Source organism: Amblyomma maculatum, chromosome 1 (assembly GCF_055883805.1).
Source record: "Amblyomma maculatum isolate TAMU_Amacu chromosome 1, ASM5588380v1, whole genome shotgun sequence".
Lineage (NCBI taxonomy): Eukaryota > Metazoa > Arthropoda > Arachnida > Ixodida > Ixodidae > Amblyomma > Amblyomma maculatum.
Genome location: NC_139344.1, coordinates 210632617 through 210656334, shown reverse-complemented (window position 1 = coordinate 210656334; position 23718 = coordinate 210632617). Strand labels below are relative to the sequence as shown.

General features: G+C 48.7%; 1 long non-coding RNA gene across 1 annotated transcript in view; it reads left to right on the top strand.

Moving 5' to 3' along the window:
* Positions 1-4393: 4393 nt before the first annotated feature.
* The window catches only part of LOC146205503 (uncharacterized), a 35249-nt gene continuing 15924 nt past the window's right edge, over positions 4394-23718 (top strand). The window contains exons 1-2 of the long non-coding RNA XR_014703200.1: positions 4394-4660; positions 5865-5954. This is a non-coding gene — a long non-coding RNA (uncharacterized LOC146205503). The remainder of the gene's footprint in view (positions 4661-5864; positions 5955-23718) is intronic.

Genomic DNA, 23718 nt, shown 5'->3' with positions numbered 1-23718 from the left:
AAGCTACAAAGCCTCCAAGCGCGAATTTTCTCTCGGAAAGTAATGTATTCGAGTATAGAGAAGGCACATGGTGATGTTGATGGTCGAATATTTAGGGGAATCCCCCAAGGGGGATTAGATTTGTAATAAGGAAGTAATTACTCATTGACATCCACCCAAGCGCTGCCATACGGCTACAAAGGGAAGCTACACAACCTCCTAAGGAACTTCCTATATAGCTAAATAAAAATTGTGGTGACGTTGAGTAAGCAGGGGTATTTCCGTGAGATAAATTCCTGAAAAGTGACTTTTCAGTGCCAGCGTCTGTATCTTGAGGAGTTGTCATGCAGTACATACACTTCACAGCCAGCAGTGCTGAAACGATGCGTATACGGTTTACTTAGTGTAGTACATTCATTTTGAAGCAATAATTTCTGTCAGGAATAATTAATGCTTCATGTATGCATCCGATTGGTTTAAAGCACTACCAGCGGAGTTTTATATTTATGCGAGATTATCTTTCCCATAACGTGGTAGCTGAAGTCTGTATTCTAATATGTGTGTGTGAGATAACGGAGGCACAAAATAAGGGTTTAGCGTTGAATCCAGCAGCAAATTGCACTCATATGCGCGAACAGTGATTAGCAAAGAGAGCCGCAGATGGAAGCCATTATAGCGCAGTAGTGTCACAATTCTAAAGGTATAGAGCGTAACTGTCCTCCGAATTTTATTCTGTTTGCTCGAAACGAAGAGTAAACATATGTTGTTCGTTCGAAACGAAATATTTAGCTTTGGCTGGGTGTCTCCTGAAGCTTTCGAAAGCAGCCGATTTCGCAAAATACGCTATCTCGCGTCACGTGTAGTGAGTCGTGACAGACAGAAATATTTGAGCAGTATAGGTCAATTTTCACTGCGCTATAGCTGTTAGCGCTGAACTCCCAAGTCGTGGTATCGTCGTTGTCCTCAAATGGGAGGTGGAAAGGAGTAAAGGGGGAGGAAGGCGAATAATGCTGAAGTGAACGTGATGAGTGGCGAGAGGGAACAAAGCGACTGAAAGGTAACGCGCTAGAAAAGTGAGGTCGAGAATGGCCGCCCAGCTGCGTAGCGACCCCTCCCTCAGAGGCGACGAGGACGCTACGCTGGTCATATGGTATGCTCGAGACCGGGAAAATAAGTGGCGGGTCCATCTATACCTCACACTTTCGGCAGCAAAATTTGGGGCAAACTGGCATCTGTGTCAAGCTCCTGCAGAGCGTATATTATTGGTTAAATGTATTCGGGACCCTTGGTCTCCTGTGAGCAGCATATATAGTGAATGACTCACGGCACCATTGAAGACCAAAGGGCGTGGCAAGAATGGGACAAGCAATGTTTTTTTTTTTTTTTTCGCCTCAAAATGTGCAGCTTGAAGACTCTTCGAAGGCTCCCCACAACACTAAAAGGCAAACCCTGTGGCATGAAGACTTTTGATGAGGAGGCGAACGAAAGCTAGAGGTGTCCCGAAGGCGTATCACAAGCAACACCGCGGAAGGTTAGAGTTAATTGCCAGATATAGGATCTTCTGGGGCGCTGCAACAACCACACTTTGGCCACTCTATACGCCGCGATTTCTGATCTCACTGCAGTCTTCATTAGAAACAGCAGCTTCATTTTCATTTTTTTTTTTTTTTGGTATGTGAGTGTGCATGCGCGTTAGAATTGGACCTTTGAATCTGTTCGACAGCTTAAGGGCCCACTTCGAGATAATGACCACGCAAATCATTGCTCTCAATCCACACTGACAAAGGCTAACAGCGCAAAGCTCCACACGTCCAGGCCTCATAAGTGTGGGCGCTGAAAGGAAGCCCTCGAGCCAGTTGCGTCGTTCAATTATCATGGCGTCACGCTTAACACCCTTGTACCTCCCAACCGATCGCGATGTGACAATGACAGGTGCAAGGGGATTGACCTCGACGACCAGGCAAGTGGCCGATGCCATTGACTGGAGGGCCTCCTTTAAGGGACGGTCGCCCCTGCGTACTCCAGTTCTATCCGACTGTAGTGCAGTGAGGTGCAAAGGAAACAGGCCGAAGGCTACAACAGTAAAGCGCAACAGAGCCATTGCCACCACGGAGGAACCGTTCCGGAAAGTGCTGCCCTCCGAAGCATTCCCGAACGATCGAATAGATTCCACTAGTATAGCGTCGCATTACTGGAGTGCGCCGCTGTTCGGCGTGGGTGGAGTTTGAGGAGGCTCAGCGATGGGAGTGCCACCGCGAAGGCGCGTCGGATCGCATCCGAGGAGCCATTTAGCACCGCTGCGCTGCCGCTCGTTCGCAGAAGCTCTCCGGCTGTGGTATAACGCGCGCGCACCGTCTCCACGGAGCGCTTAGCGTGGAGCGCTAACGCGACGGCCTAACGGGCGCGCGGGCCGAGGCAGACGGCTCTGTAGAGCCCATGTTGATGAGCCCATCAGGCGGCGGATGACTGATGCGGCCCTGAGACCCCGCGGACGCGTCGCCTACACCTCCGCGCGCCTCCTCCCAACGACGCCGCCCGCCCGGCCGCCGACCGCGTCGCGTAATCTGTCTCGTCGGTGCGCAGAGGAGCGCGCTCGCCGGGCGGTCTCGAGGAGACGGCTCTGGATTTCTGCCTTCTCGCAAACATGGGCCAGTGTTGGTGTGGCAAGGAGGAACTAATGATCATCCATTAGAGGCTCGCAGAAGCCAAGCAGCGTCTCCCGAAGGGTGTCGAGGAGACGATGATACAGGTACATTCCGTGTCTGTGCGCGGGAAGTCTTTGTAGCGAAAAGTGAACCGCGGGTCGTCCGTGCATAAAACAGCCAGATTGATTTCAATATGGCAAAACGAAAATCTTTCCGCAAAAATTTGGCATTGATGCTGCGAAAAGAGGACGTCCTAATAGTGCGGGGATCAAATCAAGCTTGAATAATCCATTTTCCTTGGAGCTTCGAACGCCGCGTTAATTCAAGAATTCTACGACTATATTTATGAGTCAATTAACACCGTCAGGGGCGCGCGAGCATTAGCGCTGAGGGGGGTTAAGTACGCTCCTCTACAGGAGGTAGCATGACGGCGTAATTGAGACAACTCATTAGGAAGTCGTTAGTGTTAACTGTTTCTTGCCTCACCTTTGACGGTGCACGGCACTCACGTTTCGTTTCATCTCGAATTCCTCACCATTCTTGAGGGAAGAGGAGGAGTAGGGAAAAGTTTGGGCTGCTCAGTTGGAGATAAACTATTCCGCGGACCGGACTCAACAATGCCAGGATGTTGCATTTCAAAAACGTTATCTGTATTCGGCACAGACTCGATAACCGTAAGAAGGCTCTTTGAAAGTAGTACAAATAATTAGTGGCCTTCTCACCTTTGTATATTCCAAAGGAAGCCTATTTCCTTTGGGCCCCAACATCCAGCGAACATTAATCAATAAAAAATAAAAGGAAAAGAGAAAGTCATTTCAATGTTCCCTTATTTTCTTTGAAGGAATGTAAACACCTATCTTTAGGTGTGTTTTGTCCTTTGTAACGATGCGTATGAAAGTATGTATGGATTATTACCACGTGGTGTTCGACCGCTGAATAATTTGTGGTCGAATTCCGCTCTCACGCTGTTTCTGCTTCGTTTTCAACAGCTGAAAGATGGCTGGGACATCAAAGGTAGATTACGCGAGGCATGAATAAAGCAGACGATATAATCGCTGCTTCTGTACAGTCGCTGGCTCAAGCACCGGCCTTGAGAGCCAGAACGGCAAAAAAAATGAAGAAGCAGCGATTATATAACAGTTCTGTGCCTCACGCGACGTGTACAAACATTTGACGTTAGAGCAATGTTGAAAGCGAAACTGGAAGACCATGACAGAAAAATTCGATTATAAATTATTTAATAGTCATATGAGAACGCCACGTGGTTGATCGATGTATATGTAATGTCTTACGCAGCACTGCAAAGCATAAAATATGCCACGAAAATTAGGTGTCCGCTCCTTTCACAGAGCTGACGTAACTTTCTAAACGGCTCTCCTATTCTGCAGAATTATCAGTTAGGTGTCAGGGGCTCGCAACGGCCCATTCTTGCTGCGACTGCGTCAATTACGAGGCCTATAGCCGTATCTACGAACCCGGCACCTGCTGTTTTCACGGTGGTTTTCGGTAAACGACCACCAGCAAAGCAAAGTCAAAAGGCCGCCCCCCCCCCCCCCCCCCCCCTCCGCCTAGCGGTGAGCCCAAATAGCATGAAAAAAAGAAAGAAAAGATACACCATGTATTCGCGTAAAAAGCTCCCCAAGAGGCCAGCATCGGCGCATCCTAACAGTGGAAGCTAGCTACCGCCGGTTGCACGAGTGCATGCGGATCGTGAATTGGAATTTGATGGCTATATATCGAATTCGCAGGCATGCCCCCGTCGGTGGAGCGCGGCCGCCGCGTCCGGTAGCCGCTCGTCGGCAGGGCTCGTGATCGGCGGCCAACTTGGCGTGCTTCGTGACGCTTCCTTCTTCGGCCGCATGAATTACACGACTCATGGACGCCTGCTGCCGCAGCACACCCGGGCGGGCGTAATGACGGCTCCCGCGGGAGTTGCTGCAGCGCCAGATTCGGTGCCCACCGCCGCCGCCGGAAAGCACGAGGAGGATTACGAATCTGCTCGAGCGTTAAAGAAGAGGGGGCCCCCACCTGTCTCGGTAAGACACCCGGGGCGGAAAGCGACGCGCTTTCGCGCTCGTGTCGCAATGAAATATGGAACTTATCAGCGAGCACGCAGACGCCCTGCTCCTCGAAAACTGCGGCGACCTCGGTTTCCTACTCCTTAATTTTTTTCTGCGTATGTCTACGTCGTGGCAGCGGGTGTGAGGAGGAATGGAAAAGAGAGGCAAGGATAGTCAGCCCAGAGATAGCGGAGATCCGCTAACAAGAGAGTCGCTTTTGCGGGATGCGCTCATTTCGCTTCTATTTTTTCGTTCTTTTTTAAACATGAACGATATGAGACGTTGGCGCTCTCTGGAGGGCGTCGACGACTCCGCTTAGTGTGCGAAGTCGCACTTTGTGATTCCAAACTGGTTTTCGGTAATAATACTCGCGCTATCTGTCCTCATCTCCGCGATATGACCGCATGATCGTGAGTAGTTCGCTAATGTGTTGAGGGGTGAGAATGGAAAGCAGAATTCTTTTTTTTTTCCTCGCGGGTTGCTCATATATGCTCTCATAACCTCCGCCGGGTTTTTCTTGACATAGAAAAATGCTATTCATCGCTTCTGAGTTGGCGTGCCTAGCGGTAGCCATCTGTTGCTAGTCGCTATACCTCGCGTCGATATCGTTCCAATATCCCTTCCTTCCTTTTTCTCTCTCTCTCTCTCTCTGTCTCTCTCTCGTCAACCAAACACCCCTGTCCTGTTTCTGAAAGCACTGCAGGGGTAATATGCTTTTTTGTTGTTGTTGTTTTTTTTCATACGCAAGTGTTTGTTCTGTGCACTTATGCGCTTCCTGCGAACTGCTACTGTGACATAGGTATTTGTTATGTATATACAACGAAGCGCTTTAGTTGCAGTCTTGAAATTACTTTCTGGAGTTTCGGATACGCCTACCCAACCCCATTGCCACGGCGGTTAAGTTCAGATAACTGGACTTTGCTGTATGTACGTTCACTTTCTGTCGCACTCTCTTTATAATTTCTGTGCGCGTTTATTTCTCACGGTTATAATATGCATTCACTCGTGCAGCCAGAATAGCCGAGTCTGTCAGCCATCTTCTCTTGTTACAAGGAGGGGGGGGGGGGATGCTTTTGATCAAAGTTTTTGTGAAATTGTCGGTTGATGACTTTTTTTTTCGGGGGTTTTGTTGCCTTCTGAAGTGGTTAATGGTTTTTTTCTCTCTCTCTCTCTCTTCTAGTCACTGTACAGCATCAGACCGCTCACCGGATCCACAATTCAGTGAGGATCCCGGTATAGCGCTTCTTGGACGAATATCACCGATGATGAGGTGCACAAAATTACCTTGCGATGTCTTGCAATGTGTGCTTGCCACGGCCACGCACTTCAAATATGTAGGAAACCACTGAAGAGGGAGCACCCTCAGCCCACGTTCATCGATTCAGCGCTAGAGCGCGACGCATTAAGCACTTGTAGAGCGGGCATAGTGGGCAGGTAGGTACCGTCGTGGGCTTATAAAGTGAACCTGTCGGATGTTGAAGCAGTTGCTGCAGACATACATGCCTTCTAGCCAGTCTTTAAGAAGCTGCCTCGCAGGGCGATTAGTAGCTGCCCGTATCTAAGCACGGGGCCAGATTATGATTGTGGCGAAATGGGAGCGTTTTCGCAGCGGACCGATCCTCTAATAGAGATACCAAGGGACCTTCGAGAATAAGGAGGAAGAGAAATCTTTGTGAACGTTTTGGCGATGGGAGAGGCGTGATGAGCAAGACTAAATAAACGGCTGAGGGGAAGGCGCAGCAACGTGTGGATTAAGGGAAATGCGACTGCCACCCATGTTTCCGGTTCGAACTTTATCCTCCTGCTCGCTTTTCACATTGGAGTGAAAGTTTTAACATCGCTTATCCTACTATTGGTTTGCTCCTCCTGCGCCATCAGAAGACCAAGACGAAATTGACTCCACCGCACGAAATGGAACTTGAATAAGATACGATGTATTGACGTATGTGCGATGTATTGAGAGGCGCCCAGTGGCATGCACGGGTCGCTCGCTAGCCGACTGGCAGCCTTTATACGCTGCGAGAAAAATGTCTACCGCCTGCTCAGTCGTACAGGTTTCTGCAATTCTCAGCGCGGTCATGTATTCCAGGAGTGTCCCAGCCCAATGATACCTACCAAGAGCTGTTGCCTGGCCCAGTTTGCGGTATTCTTTTTTCGCTCGCCAAAGTTGAGTATTCACTAAATACTAATTAGTTACCGTTTTAATTGCTGACTTCAGGAACAAAGTGTCAGTACAAAAGTTGTACAGATCGTCTTGAAATACGCCTATAGCTGCGATGTTCCCATCATAGTATCCCAGGTAGCACAAAGTGGGCTATGAAGGGGGGCCCCTGGTGGGTCCGATGTAGGCAATGTAGGACAGCCCCGGTGGGCTCAATGTGGGTGCTGCAAGAGGGGCCGACGTAGGCTGTCAACAAAGCCCCGATTGGCCCCACTAAGGACCGATGCAGGCAGCCCTTGCAGGGCTGCCCACATTTTTTCCGCATTGCCAAAAGGGAACATCCCGCCAATTTCCCACGATGGTCCTACTTTGGACAGATTCGAGCAGCCGCTCTGGATGAACATTATTATTTTTTTTTATTTCGGTTAGCCCCTCAGATAATGACATAGGACCGATGCGGGATCTATAGCGCAAGCCACACTTGGGCTTGCCCACATTATTCTCATAGGAGTCCAACGTAGGAAATTGATGGGAAGCCCTTGTCCAAGTTTTCCCAGTCATTATTTGTGCACATAATTAAGTAATTATTTTATGTATGTCTGCCCTTTCTAAACAGCCACAATAATAAATTTTACAATAATTTTTAACATTATTCTAGCCTAAATGACTTCGTGTAGATTTATTCAGGCTATGAAGATGTGTGTTCTGAACAGCAATTTTGTGCCGAGTGTTGCAGACTATCCACAGCAACCACATTAGGAGCAACAGTTAGCAATCAGTATGCTTTAGTATTTTTAGCGCAATTTGCATGAGCGCGAGAACTAAAGCCACGTAATATTTCTAACCGACTAAACATGGCAACAACTGTTATACAAATCATCTGTAATAGTAATATAGGGCAGCATCTAATACACATAAAGGTTGGAAAGAGTCATTACACAATTGCACGCACGCCTTCTAGCCCCATTGCGGCTGATGTGGGACCTACATCGGTTTTGTGTGGGCAGCCCCAGTTGGGCAGGGTGTTGTTTTTGAACCTAAAGCCCACTTGCTGTTGTACGTGTCTTCCAATTCCCCACAAGGGACCGATTTTGGTATCATGCAGGCCTGCCCGCCTTCCAGCCCCATTACGGCCCATGTGGGATATAAAGCACTTTTGTGCAGACAGCCCTAATTGGGCTGGGTGTTATTTTTCAACCTAGAGCCCACCTGCGGTTGCACGTGCCATCAAATTTCCCACAAAGGACCAATTTTGGTACCATGCGGGCACGCCCGCCTTCCAGCCCCATTACAGCCTATGTGGGACCTAAAGTGGTTTAGCTAAGGCTGCCTCATTTGGGCTTCACGAGGGCTTGCCCAAATTGAGCCCTTATTCATATTTCACCTGCCCTCAAGTAACCTACAAGGGGCCGATTGGGGCAGCATGTGGGCATGTCTTTTTTTTTTTTTTTGCCCCACTACGGCCGATGTAGGTCCCACAAAGATTTTATGGGGCGGCCTCATTTCGGATCAATGAGGGCTTTCCCATAAAGAGCCCACATTTAGGTTGGATTGCCCTTAAATATCCGACAAAGGACCCTTGCGGTCTGGATGCAGGAAAGTGCTCTGCATTAGCCCGAGCAACGCCGCTATGGGACCCATGCAGAAGGAACAAGGGCAAGTCCACATTTGCCCCATCGGGGATCGATGCAGGTTTTAGGATGGTTGCCCCAGCCTTACTTGCCTACATAGGACCTACTGGGGCCCCACATTCTGTGCTACCTGGGATGGTTCGCATAGCTTTATTTACTGTTCTTCAAAGAAAGATATAATGTAACCAACGGCTCGCTTGCATTCTCGTCTATAGTGTACACACAAAGTTCCACAAGTGAGGGCGCCCCAAAGAAAGCCAAATTTTGTTCTCAGTGACTTGTTTCGGAATTCTAAGCTTCCATCGCTGTCATGTGGAAGCTTTCTATTTTTTTTTATTGCGCGAGTTACGCTTTAAGACTATACCTCAACGATATCCCGAGCGCTGACTCAGCCTCACTCACAAAACTTTGGTCAACCTGCGGGCTCACTCAAGCCTGCAGACTCGTACATACTGGGGCTCACCGAGATCATCAACTCCAACTCGTTTATAGACTCAGACTCCACTCAGCATCATTCCGACTCACGACTCATTCGATGTCAACCACTGAATGCGACTCACTTCGACTCACGACTTATCAACTCACTCATTTTGACTCACGACTGGCCTGGACTCTCAGTCACTTCGGCTCACTTACTTATCTCGACTCACCGCTTATGCTCACTCACTCCGACACACATGTGCTTACTGACCTGAGCGATTTATTTTGCCTAGGTGGCCCCGACAAAGGCAATTACCTTTAGGCATAAAGCTGCACTTTTTAGTGATTCAAGCAGTTTGGTTGATCATTTTTCTCAACGTGAGCTTTCGCCACGCGCGATATTTATTTTGTTATCAAACACAATAAAAAAATTACTATCATTATTTGTTAGGTTTGGTTTATGGGGTTTAACGTCCCAAAGCGACTCGGGTTATGAGAGACGTCTAATGGAGGACTCTGGAAATTTCGACCACCTGAGTTTTTTTTTAGCATGCACTGACATCACACAGCACACGAGCGCCTTGCTTTTCGCCTCCACCGAAAAGTGGTCGCCGAGGCCGGGATTCGATCCCGCATCCTTGGGCACAGTAGTCTAACGCCTTAAAGGGAAGCTGAAACGGTTTTTCAAATTGCATGAAATTCGGTGGTTGGAAAGAAGGAGTTTTGTTAAGCATGTATGTAAATTTTTTCTGAATTCTGTTGATGAGGAAAACAGAAATTACTTGTTAAAAACGCGCCGCGGTGAAGCCCTCGTCGCTTCCGGGAGCGGGGGGGGGGAGGGGGGTGGGGCGCTGAAACTGGGGAACAGGCGGATGTGACGTCGATCCCGGTATGCCGGCCGGCAGGCTAGGCCGGCCGCGCGTTTTGCGCGCTTGTTTCGCTCCATCCCACGCTTTGGTGATCGACGGATCAGCGCAATCTGCTGCTGGTGCTATTTGTTTTCTCCAGTTCTATCGTTCCCTGCTGAAGGTTCTGCGTGTTCAAAGATGCCATGAGGTCAAACAGCAGATACGCAGCTGTTGCGGAGTGGCGCGCCGCGCGCTTCGACGCCCTCCGACTAGTGAGCTTCTTTTGCTCAGTTGTAAAATAAGCGTCGTTCGATGTTCGAAAATTGTTTTCCTCCGAGGAAAACAATTTTCGAACATCGAACGACGCTTATCTAATGACATGATGTCATTAGAAAATACACATGTTTGTGAGTGCGTGAAGCAACTGGCGTGGCTATAGCACGGCTTTCCGTTGTGCAAAGATTGGTAGTCCAGGCGACATGGTGCTTTATAGTCTCCCAGAGGATAAGGAACTTTCGGCGCTGTGGGCCTCTGTCATGAAACGAAAAAAAATATTATCTTTGGAATCAGCTGTGTTTTGCACTGATGATTTTCATGCCGATGACGATAATCGAACCTTGGCAGCGATTGCGGCCACTTGGGATTCCAATTAAATCAGCGAAACTGAAGTCCGGTGTCATTCTGTCATTGTTCCCGCACCTAATTAGGTTAATACCGCTGTTGCATGGCTGGCTTCACCGTCGTTACGCTTAACCGAGGATACCGAACTTAAAACAAACGCGATTCGCTGTTACGCAGCTTGCCGCCGTTCTCGGCTACGTCAAAAATTACCGATTAGGTACAGCAAACGAAGTGCATGATTGGTAGAACGAAACTGCATTTACAATAGGCATTTATAACACAGTGTCTGGAGTGCCGTGCTGCTGGCGGGGCAACAGCGCTCTCAAGCATCGTCTGAACGCAGCACTGCCTCCACATGCCGAGCCGCGCGCCTTCCGCAAGCTGTCCGTGAATCTCTTGCGCTAGCGTCAAGAAAGCGTGCTCAAATTTATTGCTCTCTTAAATATTTAACCCAGGGATAACGAAATGTCAAAAATTGACCCTTATTGAGGCTCGCTGACTCAAGCAACTTTAATTCTCCTCACAGCTGTGATAGCGGCCGTCGCCGGTGCCGTCGCGCGGCTCATTCGATCTTGTATGTGGCGAAAAGCAAGACGCCCGTGTGCTGTGCGATGTCAGTGCACGTTAAAAAACCCCAGGTGGTCGAAATTTCCGGAGTCCTCCACTACAGCGTCTCTCATAGCCTGAGTCGCTTTGGAACGTTAAACTCCGCAAACCGAACCAAACATTAGCTCATCTCCTAAGGCGGTGCCATGATAAATGATATCTTCATTTCATTGTGAGATAAAGTGATTTACAGTAGACAGTTCTACGAGTAGCCCGTTTACTACAGCGCTGCTCAATTTCCAAGCTCCGTCTGCTGTGGCGCCGATGCGAAACAATAGGCCTAGTAACGACCAGGGAGTGCGCTCGTCCAGAGCGCCCGTCCACCACGCTCGCTGCCGGCATCGTTCGGTAAGCTCGCTTCATCCGGCTCTGTAGGGGCTGCGAACATGTCTGATTTCATGATGCGGCTGAAGCCAGACCATTTTCGGCGTTGCGTTAAACAGCGCACCGCGCAAACTAGCTGCAAATATAGGATGGGTACGCGGGTAGCTGCAGTACGTGTGCGTTTGTCACTGCGCCGTTGAGCTATACTCGAAGGTTGTATAAACGCGCTGTCAACTAGGATTGCATCATACACAATACCTATTCCTTTTGTTGCTACTGAAACGAGTTTCAGTGTGTAAAGGGCAGTTGTTAAAGCGGGCCAGCTCTTGCGCTTTTCCACTCGCATAAGTGTGCATGACATTGCTTTCGCTGTCGATGTATACTCGACAGCGTCTTTCGTAGCGCCGTTTTCTTTTTTAAAAACTGTTGGTTGCTCGAACGCGTACTGTGAGTGTTCAGGGCGTTTTGGAGTGTTCGAATAATCAATAACATTTTATTACGAGCTCTCAAGTCCCCTTAAAGGGCAACTCCGGTGGTTTTTTCATCATTTTGTGTTTTTAATTGAATTACATTCCTCGGCACGTCCTGACTCCAACACAAAAAACCGTGTTCCAAAATTCCAATTAGAAGTATTTTTAAAAAAGAAAAACAGCAAATCGAAACCGAAACTGATTTCACGGCCAGAAGCGACGTCACATTTGACGAAATGGTGACGTCACACTCAGTATTAGAAAAACCCTCGTACGTGCGTTGGATGGTGAAAATAAAGTATGGAAATCATGCCGCACTGCGTAAAATGTCTGAGGTTGTTCAATATAAGCCTCACAATTTCATAATCACGCGGGAAGTAGACATTAACGCCTGTATACTGTTTGTGACGTCAGAAACTCAGTGTTGCCCGCAGAAATACTCTCAACTTAAGCCATGAAAACGGCATATTTTAAAGCCGTATTGCGCGTGAACGGATTATCGTACGGCACTCAAATTTTGTAGAATGCGTCAGGACGGAGAGAAGAACCTGTGGTTAAAGTTTCACTACAATATTCGAATGTCAAAAAACCCCCGGAGTTGCCCTTTAAGCAACGCGCACGCAGCAACACCGCCGGCGCCGGCCTGGCACCGAGCTTGACGTCATGATGGGCACGGCCAGTTACGGACGATAGCGTCGTTTGCATGGAGGGCGGCCCCGCTGGTGCTCGTTTTCTCGTAATATCCTAACAATATCATTATTATTATTTTTTTTTATAATAATGATATTCGCCCCCCACCCAGGCATAGCCCCCCAACAGTGTCCCTCTCATGAGGAGGCAATAGGGGAGCAAGCCACCCCACCCTTCAATCCCCCCCCCCCCTTGATCGCGTCCCCCCCCCCCTAAATTCAAGAATCACTCAGTTAAGTTCTCGTAATAACTGCCGTTTGCGCTCCTTTCTGGCATTTTTAAGCATGATAGTCTTGTTCAGCGGGCAAAAAGAAAAAAAAAAAACGATAAAATGCCGCACACAACTCATTTCTTTTTTTTTTTTTGCGAAAAACTTTAGTTTACCTTCGAGCACTGCGCAACTCCGGCGGGGAATATAATTTGTCAGCATGCATAAACAAAATGTAAAAAAAAAAAAAAAAAGATGTCTTGACTAGGCCTCTCTTATGCTGTTTAAGAATGACAACATTAATCCCGTGCAAAATGCACAAAATGGGCCAGGCAGTACGCGCAAGAAGACGTTCGTTCGGTCGCCAAGAGAGAGGGGCATCGCCAATCCGCCTCGCCCTCAAGCGTCCTTGGTCGCTGAAATAAATATGTCCTCACTTTGGCTGTCAACGTATCAGAAAAAGAAAGTGCACACCATCGTCACGAGAATGCAAATCATGATCTGAACCTGAGCCCGGACACGCGACTCAGATCATGATGAAAATGCGAGTCCAGACTCACTACTCAGATTGCTATCTGGGATGAGTCCAGACTCAATCACGACTCGATCATGATCTTAATGGGTGCTTAACTGAGTGAACCCAAGTGAGTAGGCTCGCAGGTGATCCTGCCGACCTATGCAGTCCGGAAAAGGGTACCTGAGTGAACATAGCTTCGTACAAATATTCCAATGAGCAGTTTTTTTCAAGACAATCTACAGCTTTTGTACAGACACTTTGTTCTTCCAACTAATAAATAATAAGTTAGCTAATTAGTCTTTCCTAATCAATAGAGTCTGAAGAGCGAAAAAATGGCGCAGTCTAACCCATATCACTCTCAGCAGCCTTCAGTTACTTTCACTAGCCTATACCTTCGTTACATATAGCCTACATAGCCGGTACACAGGACCACGGCCGGTCTCGGGGGAGAGCGCGCGCTCTTTCTTACGGCCTTCTCAATCGCCGCGGGAACAATGGGAATGTTTCTCCTTGAGTTGCGCTCTCCGCCACCGCAAGGGGCACGACCTGCTCACTGTTAGCTCCGCGTCTGCTTCAGCGGCGGCGGGTGGCTTTTGCCTGGTTTCGCGCTGTCGCTCGCGAGTTTCGTGGTTAGTGCAGCCCCGAAATTAAACACAGAACGTAGATGATGCAGCGGCATGTCGTCAACGTACTACACACGTGAACGGATATAAAAAACACTGTCGTTCAGCAAACGTTCGACAAGCATGGCATACATTGCGGCATGGTAGCTACTTTTGTCCATTTTAGTCCGAATTTTTCCTAAGCCTGTACAAGAATAGGAACAAAAAAAAAAAAACACTGAATGAGAAGTGATCACATCGAAGCTTCTCCAAGGCTAACATGACAGCAACTTGTCTGCTACAGCAAAACCGTCTTTAGCGCTAGATGCGAAACCATTCATGTAACACCGAAGATGAAAATAATTTCATAAAAATGTAATGTAAATTGCTAAATGCTTGCATGATATAAAAGATTAGTATAACAGTCAAAGTAAACGTTGTAGAGTTGAGTTTTAAATGTTATTACAATTCATATATTAGCCAATGTGTGGTATTATACACATTATTTTAATTTTGCAAATAAACATTGTTTTAATGAGATTTTTACATGATATTAAGCCTGTTATGAAAGCACTAAAAAGTGGTTTGATATCCATGACACCACTTGTGCTCGAAGTGGTAAAAAGAGGCCAATAAATGATGAAGGTGATACTCGATGTAATGACTTACAAATGAGTTCACCTGCTGTATCGAAAGTATGCAAGAAACTTTAAAGCGTTAAAGAAGGACGCTCTCACTGAAGACTCATTTCAAGCCCTATATAGCGACCCATTAAGGCTCTCTCCGGGAAAGTAAGGTTAATAGGGAGTTTTAGAATAGGGTGACCCAAGGCTTGGGGCCCCCAAGGAAATAGCGTGCGGCGGCGCAACGTGCTAGCCGAGCGGCGAGTTTTAGAATAGGGGTTTTCCCGACGCAGCGGAGCCGGGCTTGCGTTCGTCGATTGCAGCGCCACAACGGTAAACCAAGAAAAAGCATTCAAATAAATAAGAGCCAAGAACACTATTTTGTTAATCAAAAAGTGCTACTATTGCACAAAACTACCAGTTATACAAACTGTTTTTGACATACAAGACGAAATCGGCCAATTGTCAATCCAGGCCGAGGCCGGGAAAACTCATTTGAACCTTCCGCGCTTTCCGCCGTCTGGTCCCCATGGCAACCGAACGAGGCGAACTCGCTAGGCCTAGCAGCTCGGTAAATCCGGAAGCAATCAGAAAATATAGGGCGTTTTATTGCTAAAATTTGGTGGTGCGGGCATCATGAGACATAGCATAAGCTTCGTTGGCCTTTCGTTTGCCATGAACGCGTGACACCATGGAGCGGTGACGACGAATGTGTGCCGAGGCGACGGCCGCCGCTTGGCCGGTCGCCGCCATGTTGCCGTAACCCAAGCGACCCAACGGCGGCTTGGGGCGAACGCTATTTCCGAAAAATAGGGGCCGCCCCTAGCGTTAACCCAAGACCCCAAGCGCGCCTTACGTTCTGCGCATGCGCATTTCGACGCCCCAAGCTCCTTGGGGGCCCCAAAGCTTGGGGCCCCCTATTCTAAAACTCTCTAATGTGCGAAAGGGAATGATATATGCTAGATGCGAGGGCCGTAACAGCTAGCGGCACATGACTACATTGTCAAGACAGACGTTTAATCTGAGAGCAAAATCAAAGCACTGAAGGAAGTGATGGCATCTCCTACCATCCCATTTCCCACTGTCACATATTCCGGTTTATCTTACGCCGCTGAATATATCGTTTAGTTAATCAACTTCGGGTGTGACGCTTGCTCTATTCTTCTTGAAACTAGCGAAAGAAGCAGCCCCATGTAGTACGCTCTTCTACGAGGACAATATTCTAGTGAACTGTATCATCCGAAACCAGAGCTTGTTGCCGTATTGGACAAGCTTTTTTTTTTTCTTTTTTTTTTTTAGAAAAAGCTGCCGTGCACCTACTATACACACAAATGTTCTCGAAGTACTGAAGATCCTGATTCAGTCAGCATTTCAGAATTCAACACAGAGTTGCCCGGAATTGACAACAGCTATGTTATTAGGTCCGTTCTTTGATATTTGAAACATTTCTCAGAATTCTTCTTCTCAATTAATTATACCAGGAAAGTGACAGAGAAGACCGAGAGGCCAACTCCTTATGTGCACAAGCCATGCAGGAAGATTTTGAGACTGAACTTTCTAGACGCAGGTCGCGTTTTGATGAATTGATGAACATATAGCGCAATGTGTAACTTTGAAGGACAATTTTTTTTATTGTTTGCCGCTCTTTTCGATTCTGCTTAACTGTTTATGCCAATTTCCTTGATTAAAAGTAGCCGCAAGACTACATATGCATTTTCGGTCTTTCAACCGACTGGTATGTTTTGAACGAAGCTAGAACAGCCCACTCCACTCGACAAGTGAAATTTTTACTATATGAGTAAATTTTTGTTCTTTACTCTGAATCTGAGACGCGCCATCAATTTTTGCCCGTGCCTCTTCTGATCTAAACGAAAACGGTAGCGGTTGACAGAATCTCCACCCAACAGTTCACCATGCACTCACGTCAGGTCGCGCTACACCTGCTGAAAACATTCAAAGGAACATTGCATAGCCTGGTAAATTTAGTTTTGCACAAAACTTAGGTGTAAAAAATGTTAAAGTGTACCCGAAGCTTCATTCGACCGTGCACGGCCGCACTGACGAAGGAGCGCACGCGTGAGCGGATTGTTGACTGTATTTTATTTCTCGTACACGATAAATATTCGATGTTGATTACGGATTTTGTATAAACCATAAGGGGCGAAATGTCAGGACCTGCCGGTTGCAACTGACGCGGGCGAAGCTAAAAGCGAGTGCGCGTTTCCCTTGCGCGTGAACGGCTGTAGCGGAGGAGCAGCAGTGGGGCGGTGGCGACCCCACCGAGGCGCGGCGGGCGGTAGAAACAGACCCCATTGGAGAGGCCGTAAGAGAAGAGAAGCGCTCTCTCCCTCGAGACCGGCCGTGACAGGACATACTGGTGATTGTGTACGATATGCCAGCCTGTACTAGCGCCTGATATCGTAGTTAGCTCATCTAAAAAGACAAAAAAAAAAAGAAAAGTAATAGCCACCAAGATTCAGGAATATAGTAGGGAGTCGTCTAAGCACTCAGTTTGAACACAGTCACTGCCTTCAAAAGGCCTCCGTTCAAAATATGAGCGGAGGACCCTGTGTATGTTGACATTAATGTTAATTATTCTCTTCAAGAATAATCATCATCGTAGTCAAGTGTCAACTATGGGTAAATTTAGCTCTTGAATGCAAACTTGGGACGCGTTATCATTACTGCACACGTATATCTTTCAATTATTGGTCATTTCTCATGTGACTGAAGCCAGTGCTTTGTCTGATGCCTTTCATCTTCCAATTTGGTAAATGTCTCACGTTAGTCCACTCCCCCCCCCCCCCCCTCCCACCTTTTCTTGCTCAGCTGTGATGACTCGAGTCACTTATAAGTAGTCTTAGGTTTACACTGGGCATGAGGAGATGAAGGCACAGACTCGGGATATAATTTTAAACACATTTAATTAAAACAATTGGCTCAGTTTCGCTTACGGCTCGCTATCACTGGGCTGCGTCGTTGCGTTGGCGTGGTGCGGCACGGGCTCCGAAGAAGGGCTGGAATGCCGAATGATGCAGCTCGAGCCTCGCAGTCACTGGGCTGCGTTGCTGCTTCGACGTAGTGCTGCACAGGCCCCGACGAAGGGCTATGTGTTCGTCCCGATAGGTGGTGGAATGTCGATGGCTGCCGCTGCTTCCTTGTTTCCAGCTGGCGAGGGGATGAGCTACCAGGAGGGGGGGCAGGATGACAGGGGCCCAACTTGAAAAAGGGGCCCAACTTGACAAGGGCCCAACTTAGGCGGCTAGACCCCGCGCTCGCAGGTCGTGGCGCAGCCCCAGTCTTCTGCCCTGCTCGTCTTCTGTTCGACCGTCTCGTCCGCTGCCTGCGATCCTCACCAGGGTAGAAAACCGGTTTCTTTTACCGATTAACCTCCTTCCCTTTCCTCCTCATCTTCCTCCTCCTCTCCCCCGCTTTCCCGTTCGCCTCCTCTTTTACGCCCTTTCGCTCCTTTATTGTGCCTCCTTTTCAAGGGTCGACCGGTTTCCGCGGCAGCCGGTTGCCTTTGTTAGCTCCCCTGCGACTTTTGCCCTTTCGCCCTTTCACAGGTCCCGTCCGTAAGGAGTAGTCGGTGGCTGTCCATATATGGCTAGATTTTCGTCCCGTGATGCCAGATATGGACATGCCTAGAGTTCGGCCACTTGAAGCCCGGATGGCAATCAGGAGTGTCCATGAGTCACTGACCGGCGTCCGCAGCCTCATGCACGCGCACGAGTCGTCACATCCACTCCTTCTAAGAATGTTCGCGCGCGCGCGCGCGCGCGCACGCACACACACACACACACACACACACACACACACACACACACACACACACACACACACACACACACACACACACACACACACACACACACACACACACACACACACACACACACACACACACACACACACACACACACACACACACACACACACACACACACACACACACACACACACACACACACACACACACACACACACACACACACACACACACACACACACACACACACACACACACACACACACACACACACACACACACACACACACACACACACACACACACAACCTTTAGTCAAGCCGCTTTCTACGATTCCTCCATCTGTAGTGTTAGATGGGAAATAAACTGATTTGATTTGATTTGATTCTTCGTCACGAGCACTGAGCCAGGGTATGATTTTAAAAGTATTCTTCACTGTAAATACCCTTTGAGTGCGCAATGAGACAATAATGAACGCTATATACAAAAACTTCGAAAACGAAGAAACAAGAACAACTCAAATCAATGTGAACGTTAGGTACAAAACAATTTTTTTTTTCAAGAGACAGTTTAGCTGTTTCATCCTTTCTAGCTATTAGCTATGGACTTCTGTGCCAACCACTCGGTTACGGAGGTGGTACCTAGCAGCTGGATGGAGAGAGGGAGCGGGAACCGAGTCAACTGGCATTGCTTGTTGCAACGTTATCTGCGTTATAGTTTCGGCCGATTGCAATGTCTCCCCCTCAATGAGGGCGCCACCGGCCTGCGTCTGCGACTGCTTTTGCCCCCGTGCTCTAATGCGGGGTTGTTAACAATGGCAGGGACTGTGCGGTGGTCGTTCTCCCCTTTTTACCCGTGAACCAACCGTTTCGGCAAGTGACGAGTAGGCTGGTGCTTGCTTTAGTCGGTTAGCGTGAACCACAGCCGTCGATGCCCCTGCGACCTCCTGAATCCTGAAATTGACTGCCGAGAGCTACTCTACTGTGCGGTATGGTCCTTTCTATTTAGGGGCCAACTTACGGGCAAGCCTTGCCTTTACCTGCACGCACTCTTGGGGCACGCGGTCTCCCAGCCTGAATGGAACCGTCCTAGCCCTGGTTTCATACTGCCTTTTCCTCATGTAGGCTGCTTCCCGTGATGCTTCCGCTGTCATGTCATGGGCCACCTACAATCTAGATGTCAGTTCTGGTCTATAATCCCCCGGCGACTCGTATGGCATCCGTCGCTGTCCGTCAACGACCGCATTTGGCGTGTCTGGGCCGCGGCCAAATAAAAGGTATAAAAGCGAGTCACCGCAGATCTCATGTACCACCGTGTTATACGCGAAGACAGCGAACGGTATCCATAAATCCTAATCACGTTGATCTCGTGAAACGTAGGGGGATAACAGCTGGCTTGCGGTCTGCAGGTTAAACCTCTCCACAGCAACGTTGCAAGCCGGGTGGTAAGGGGTTGCTGCCTTTGTCGATACCAAGAAGCCGATAGACATCTTTCATCAATCTCGAAAGTTTGACCCTTGATACGTTAACAGCTGCCTTGGAACGCCGTGCCGAAAAACGACCGCTTCTACAAAGGCACGCGCAACGGTTTCTGCTTTTTGTTCAGGCAGTGCCATTATTTCAGCATATTTCGTCAAGCGATCCACACACACCAGTACATATTTGTTTCATGTCATCGTCGTTGGAAGCGGGCCCATGGTATCCAATCCCACCCTTTCAAAAGGTGTCGAGACCTCCAATTCCTGAAAGGGTGCTGGCCTGCGGGTTTTCGAGGTCTTTCTTTCTAGGCAAGATTGATAGTTAGCGCAGTAGTCTCGCATGCCAGAACGCATGCCTTGCCAATAGTAATAGCGATCCAATCATCTCCGTGTCTTTGCTACTCCACAGTGGCCCGCGTACGGAGCATCATGAAAAACCCTCAATGCGTGGTACTATAGTGACCTTGGCACCACGACTCTTTCCCATGCCTGGCCAGCCTTTCTTCCTGACCGAGTAGGCCGGTTGCGCTTTCGCAGACTCCCTTAGTTGTCCACCATATAAGCATTGTCCGGGTCCTAACCAGTGCTTTGTCATTTCGCTGTTCAGTGCGGAGATCTTCCATGTCTGTGGCCGGACAAAACTCGCTGATGGTGCGAACCAAATTTATACTTAATGCGTCCGCGTTAGTATCCGCCTTGCCAGGTTTGTGTTCTATCTCAAAAAAATATTCATGAAGCTGCAGGTTCCACCGCGCGAAGCGCGAGCTTGGCTCTTTCACATTTAGCAGCCCCTTAAGGTGCTAGGAGTCGGTCACTAGCGTGAACCTGCGGCTGTAGAGATAGCACCGAAAGTGCTGCACGGCCCAAACTACCGCAAGACACTCGCTCTCAGTGGCACTGTAACGCTGCTCGACTGGGCTGAATTGCCGGCTTGCGAACGCGGCTGGGTTCTCCCTGCTGTCAAAGGTCTGAGATAGCACCGCGCCTGCAACAAACTTGGAGGCGTTGGTAGCCACAATAAAGGGCTCGCTAAAGTCTGGGTATCTCAGCAAAGGGGCCGTTACTAGATTTTCTTTTAGCTCCTCGAACGCCGTCTTTGTATCATCGAACCATAAGAACTCGATGTTTTTTGTAGTTAATGCAGTCAATGGCTTCGCGATTCGGGCAAAGTCTCGAACATGCCTTCTGTAATATCGGACTAAGCCAAAAGCTCGCGCACACCTTGAACTCCAGTTGGCCTAGGGAAGTCACGGACGCTACTTACTTTATCTGGTTCGGGTTTTACTCCGTCCGCAGAAATGATGTGTCCAAGGAATTTCACCTGCTGCTGGAGAAGTTGGCACTTCAAAGGTTTCAATTTTAAGCCAGCGGCCTAAAATTGATCAGCACCTCCTCGACTGCCTCCAAGTGCTCAGCAAAGGTGCTGCTATAAATGATGACATCGTCCATGTAGACGAAGCACCTCTTTCCCAGCAGACTAGTCAAAATTACGTCCGCGGCTCTCTGCCAGACGGCAGGGCTGTTTACATGTCCCATCGGCATGCGTCTCCACTGAAAATGGCCAGATGGGGTGTTAAATGTGTTTTTTTCGACATCCTGCGGATCTATTTCGATCTGCCAGAACCCCGATGCAAGGTCGACAACCCTCAAATATTTTGCTCACCCAAGCTGCGCGGGGGTTTCCTGTACTTGCAGGGGGTATGGGTCTATCTTCGTAACGGAATTCAACCGCCGGTAATCTATTACCAATCGAAATGAACCGTCGGGTTTCTCACCTAGAAGCGCCGGCGCTCCCCACTGAGATTTGCAGTGCTCAACAATGCCTTTCTCTATCAACTCCTGGACCTGCTTATACATTTCCTCTCTTTGTGAGTAAGGAATTCTATAGGCCCGTTGGTACACTGGTGGTGAGTCGCCGGTAAAATACGGTGCTTAATCACTCCGCACCTTCCCATGTCCAGCTTTGATGCAACGAATACATCAGAGTAACGATGTAGGAGACTCTCAACTCTATCTCGCTCTTGGGTCTCGATATGAGAGAGGTCGAAATGGGGGATCGCTTCTTTATCTTTCCCTTCACTGACGAGCCTTGTGAAGCATACTGCAGCATCCATCTCATCCACCTCAGCCGTAGTAAATGTAGCTACGTTTTTGTTTTTCGGCAATCTGAGCTCTTGCGAGTAGTTATATAAGCGGACAGGAACTCTTTTCTTTGACCCCGCCACACTTAGTCCTATTGCGAGCCGTCAGGTTCAAGACCTCCTATGTGCCCCTCATTAATGTGATCCGAAAACGCGCCCACACATATCTCTGACCGACGTGGCACCAATGTTTCTCTAGTCGTCCGAACACTAACTCCCGCGTGTTTTGGCGAGTTTTCCTCGCGCTGCTCCGCATAGTCCTCGCGTGCAACATACTCAGCCTCTTGTTTTTCCAATGGTATCAGATTCCCTCGACAGGAAAGGCAGTTCTGTCTTATGAGATCGATGCTATGTTGCCGCAGCATGTCCTGACCCACGATACCTGCCATCTCATCCGGTAGCGACACAGCGTCGGAACAAATGTAGCTGGGATGGTCAAAGCTCTCGTTTCCGATAGTAAATCGGAAAAATGTACAGGCCTCCAGTTCTGAGATCCGCTCCTGCAGGTGATCCCCATAAACCTTATATTAAGATATTGTCGGGCTTCATGCACCTGCCTATCTCCCTTCGTAAGCACATCGAAAAACGTTTGCTTTATGAGTGTTATCCTGGAGCCAGAGTCGACCAACAGATTGCAAGTGACCCCATTCACCACACATTTGGCAATCGGGCAGGACGATCGCCAAACACTCTTACAATAAACCCAGCTATTCGGGCTCTTGCTCACAACCGGCTCAGCTGCGGGAGACGCGACTACACGTTTTTTGGGACAATAGTTTGTTGTTCCGCCGCCACCAGTGTAAGCTGCTACTAATTTGTACTTTCAAACTTGCGGCTTATCCTGGGACAGTTTCCATCGATGTGCCCGCAACCTCGACAAGCATAGGAGCGAATCTGCCTTTCGCGATGCCGGAAATCGCTTCTGTTGTTTGATCTTAATCCTTCCGCAAGAAGCGCCTCCAGTCGGTCTAGCCTATCGGCTAGCAGTGTTACGCTTGTGTCCGCGCTTAAGCCTCTAGCTCTGTTATCAACATGACGTTTTACTCACTGGAGACCAACAACTAGTTGCGCTCTTCGTCTACGGCTGCCTCAGCAGCCCATTCAAAAGTAGCTGGCGCCTTCGACAGAACAAACCTGCGCACTGGATCCCTCAGCCCGGGGATAAACTGGCACTTCGTATGCTCAAGAGACAGCTCTTTGGCGTGCTTTTGCTTAACACTATCAGGCACTGACTCTCGCGCTAGAGTGTCATTATCAAGGAAGCGAAGACGGGAAGCAAACGCGCGTGCGTCTTCTCCCGGCTTCTGTCTAGCGTCAAGAAACCGCCGGAGCTTTACACTGGGGTGGAAGGGGGGGGGGGGGGGGGGGGATCCCTGTCAAAGTACTTGAATGCTAGCGTCTTAAATTCAGCAAATGTTCTCGCGTTCCCAGACTCCCTCATCTCTACAGGCAAAATCATATCATGTGCTGTTCTGGACATTCGACCTTTCGCCATCCCAACCGTTGTTCTTCAGTTCAACCGTCCATCTTTCCTACTTGTTCTACCATACAAAATTTTTTTTATGATAGACGGCCCTTTATCGTCACCAGTGAGTTTCTCTACAGTGCTAGCTAAAGCAAGTATGCTTGCCCCAAAAAGCTGTGCACTTGACTGGGTTCCTTCCATTTTTAACAAATTGTCAATGCCTCAAGCTCCTCTCGCTGGGAGTACAGTCCAGCTTTTGCTCAATCCCCACTTCTGACACCAATGTTATGACTTGAGTCACTTAAAGTGGTCCTGGGTCCATACTGGGCATGAGGAGATGGAGGCACAGACTCGGGATATAATTTTAAACATATTTAATTAAAACAACTGGCTAAGTTTCGCTTACGGCTCGCTGTCACTGGGCTGCTTCGCTGCGTTGGCGGGGTACGGCACGGGCTCCG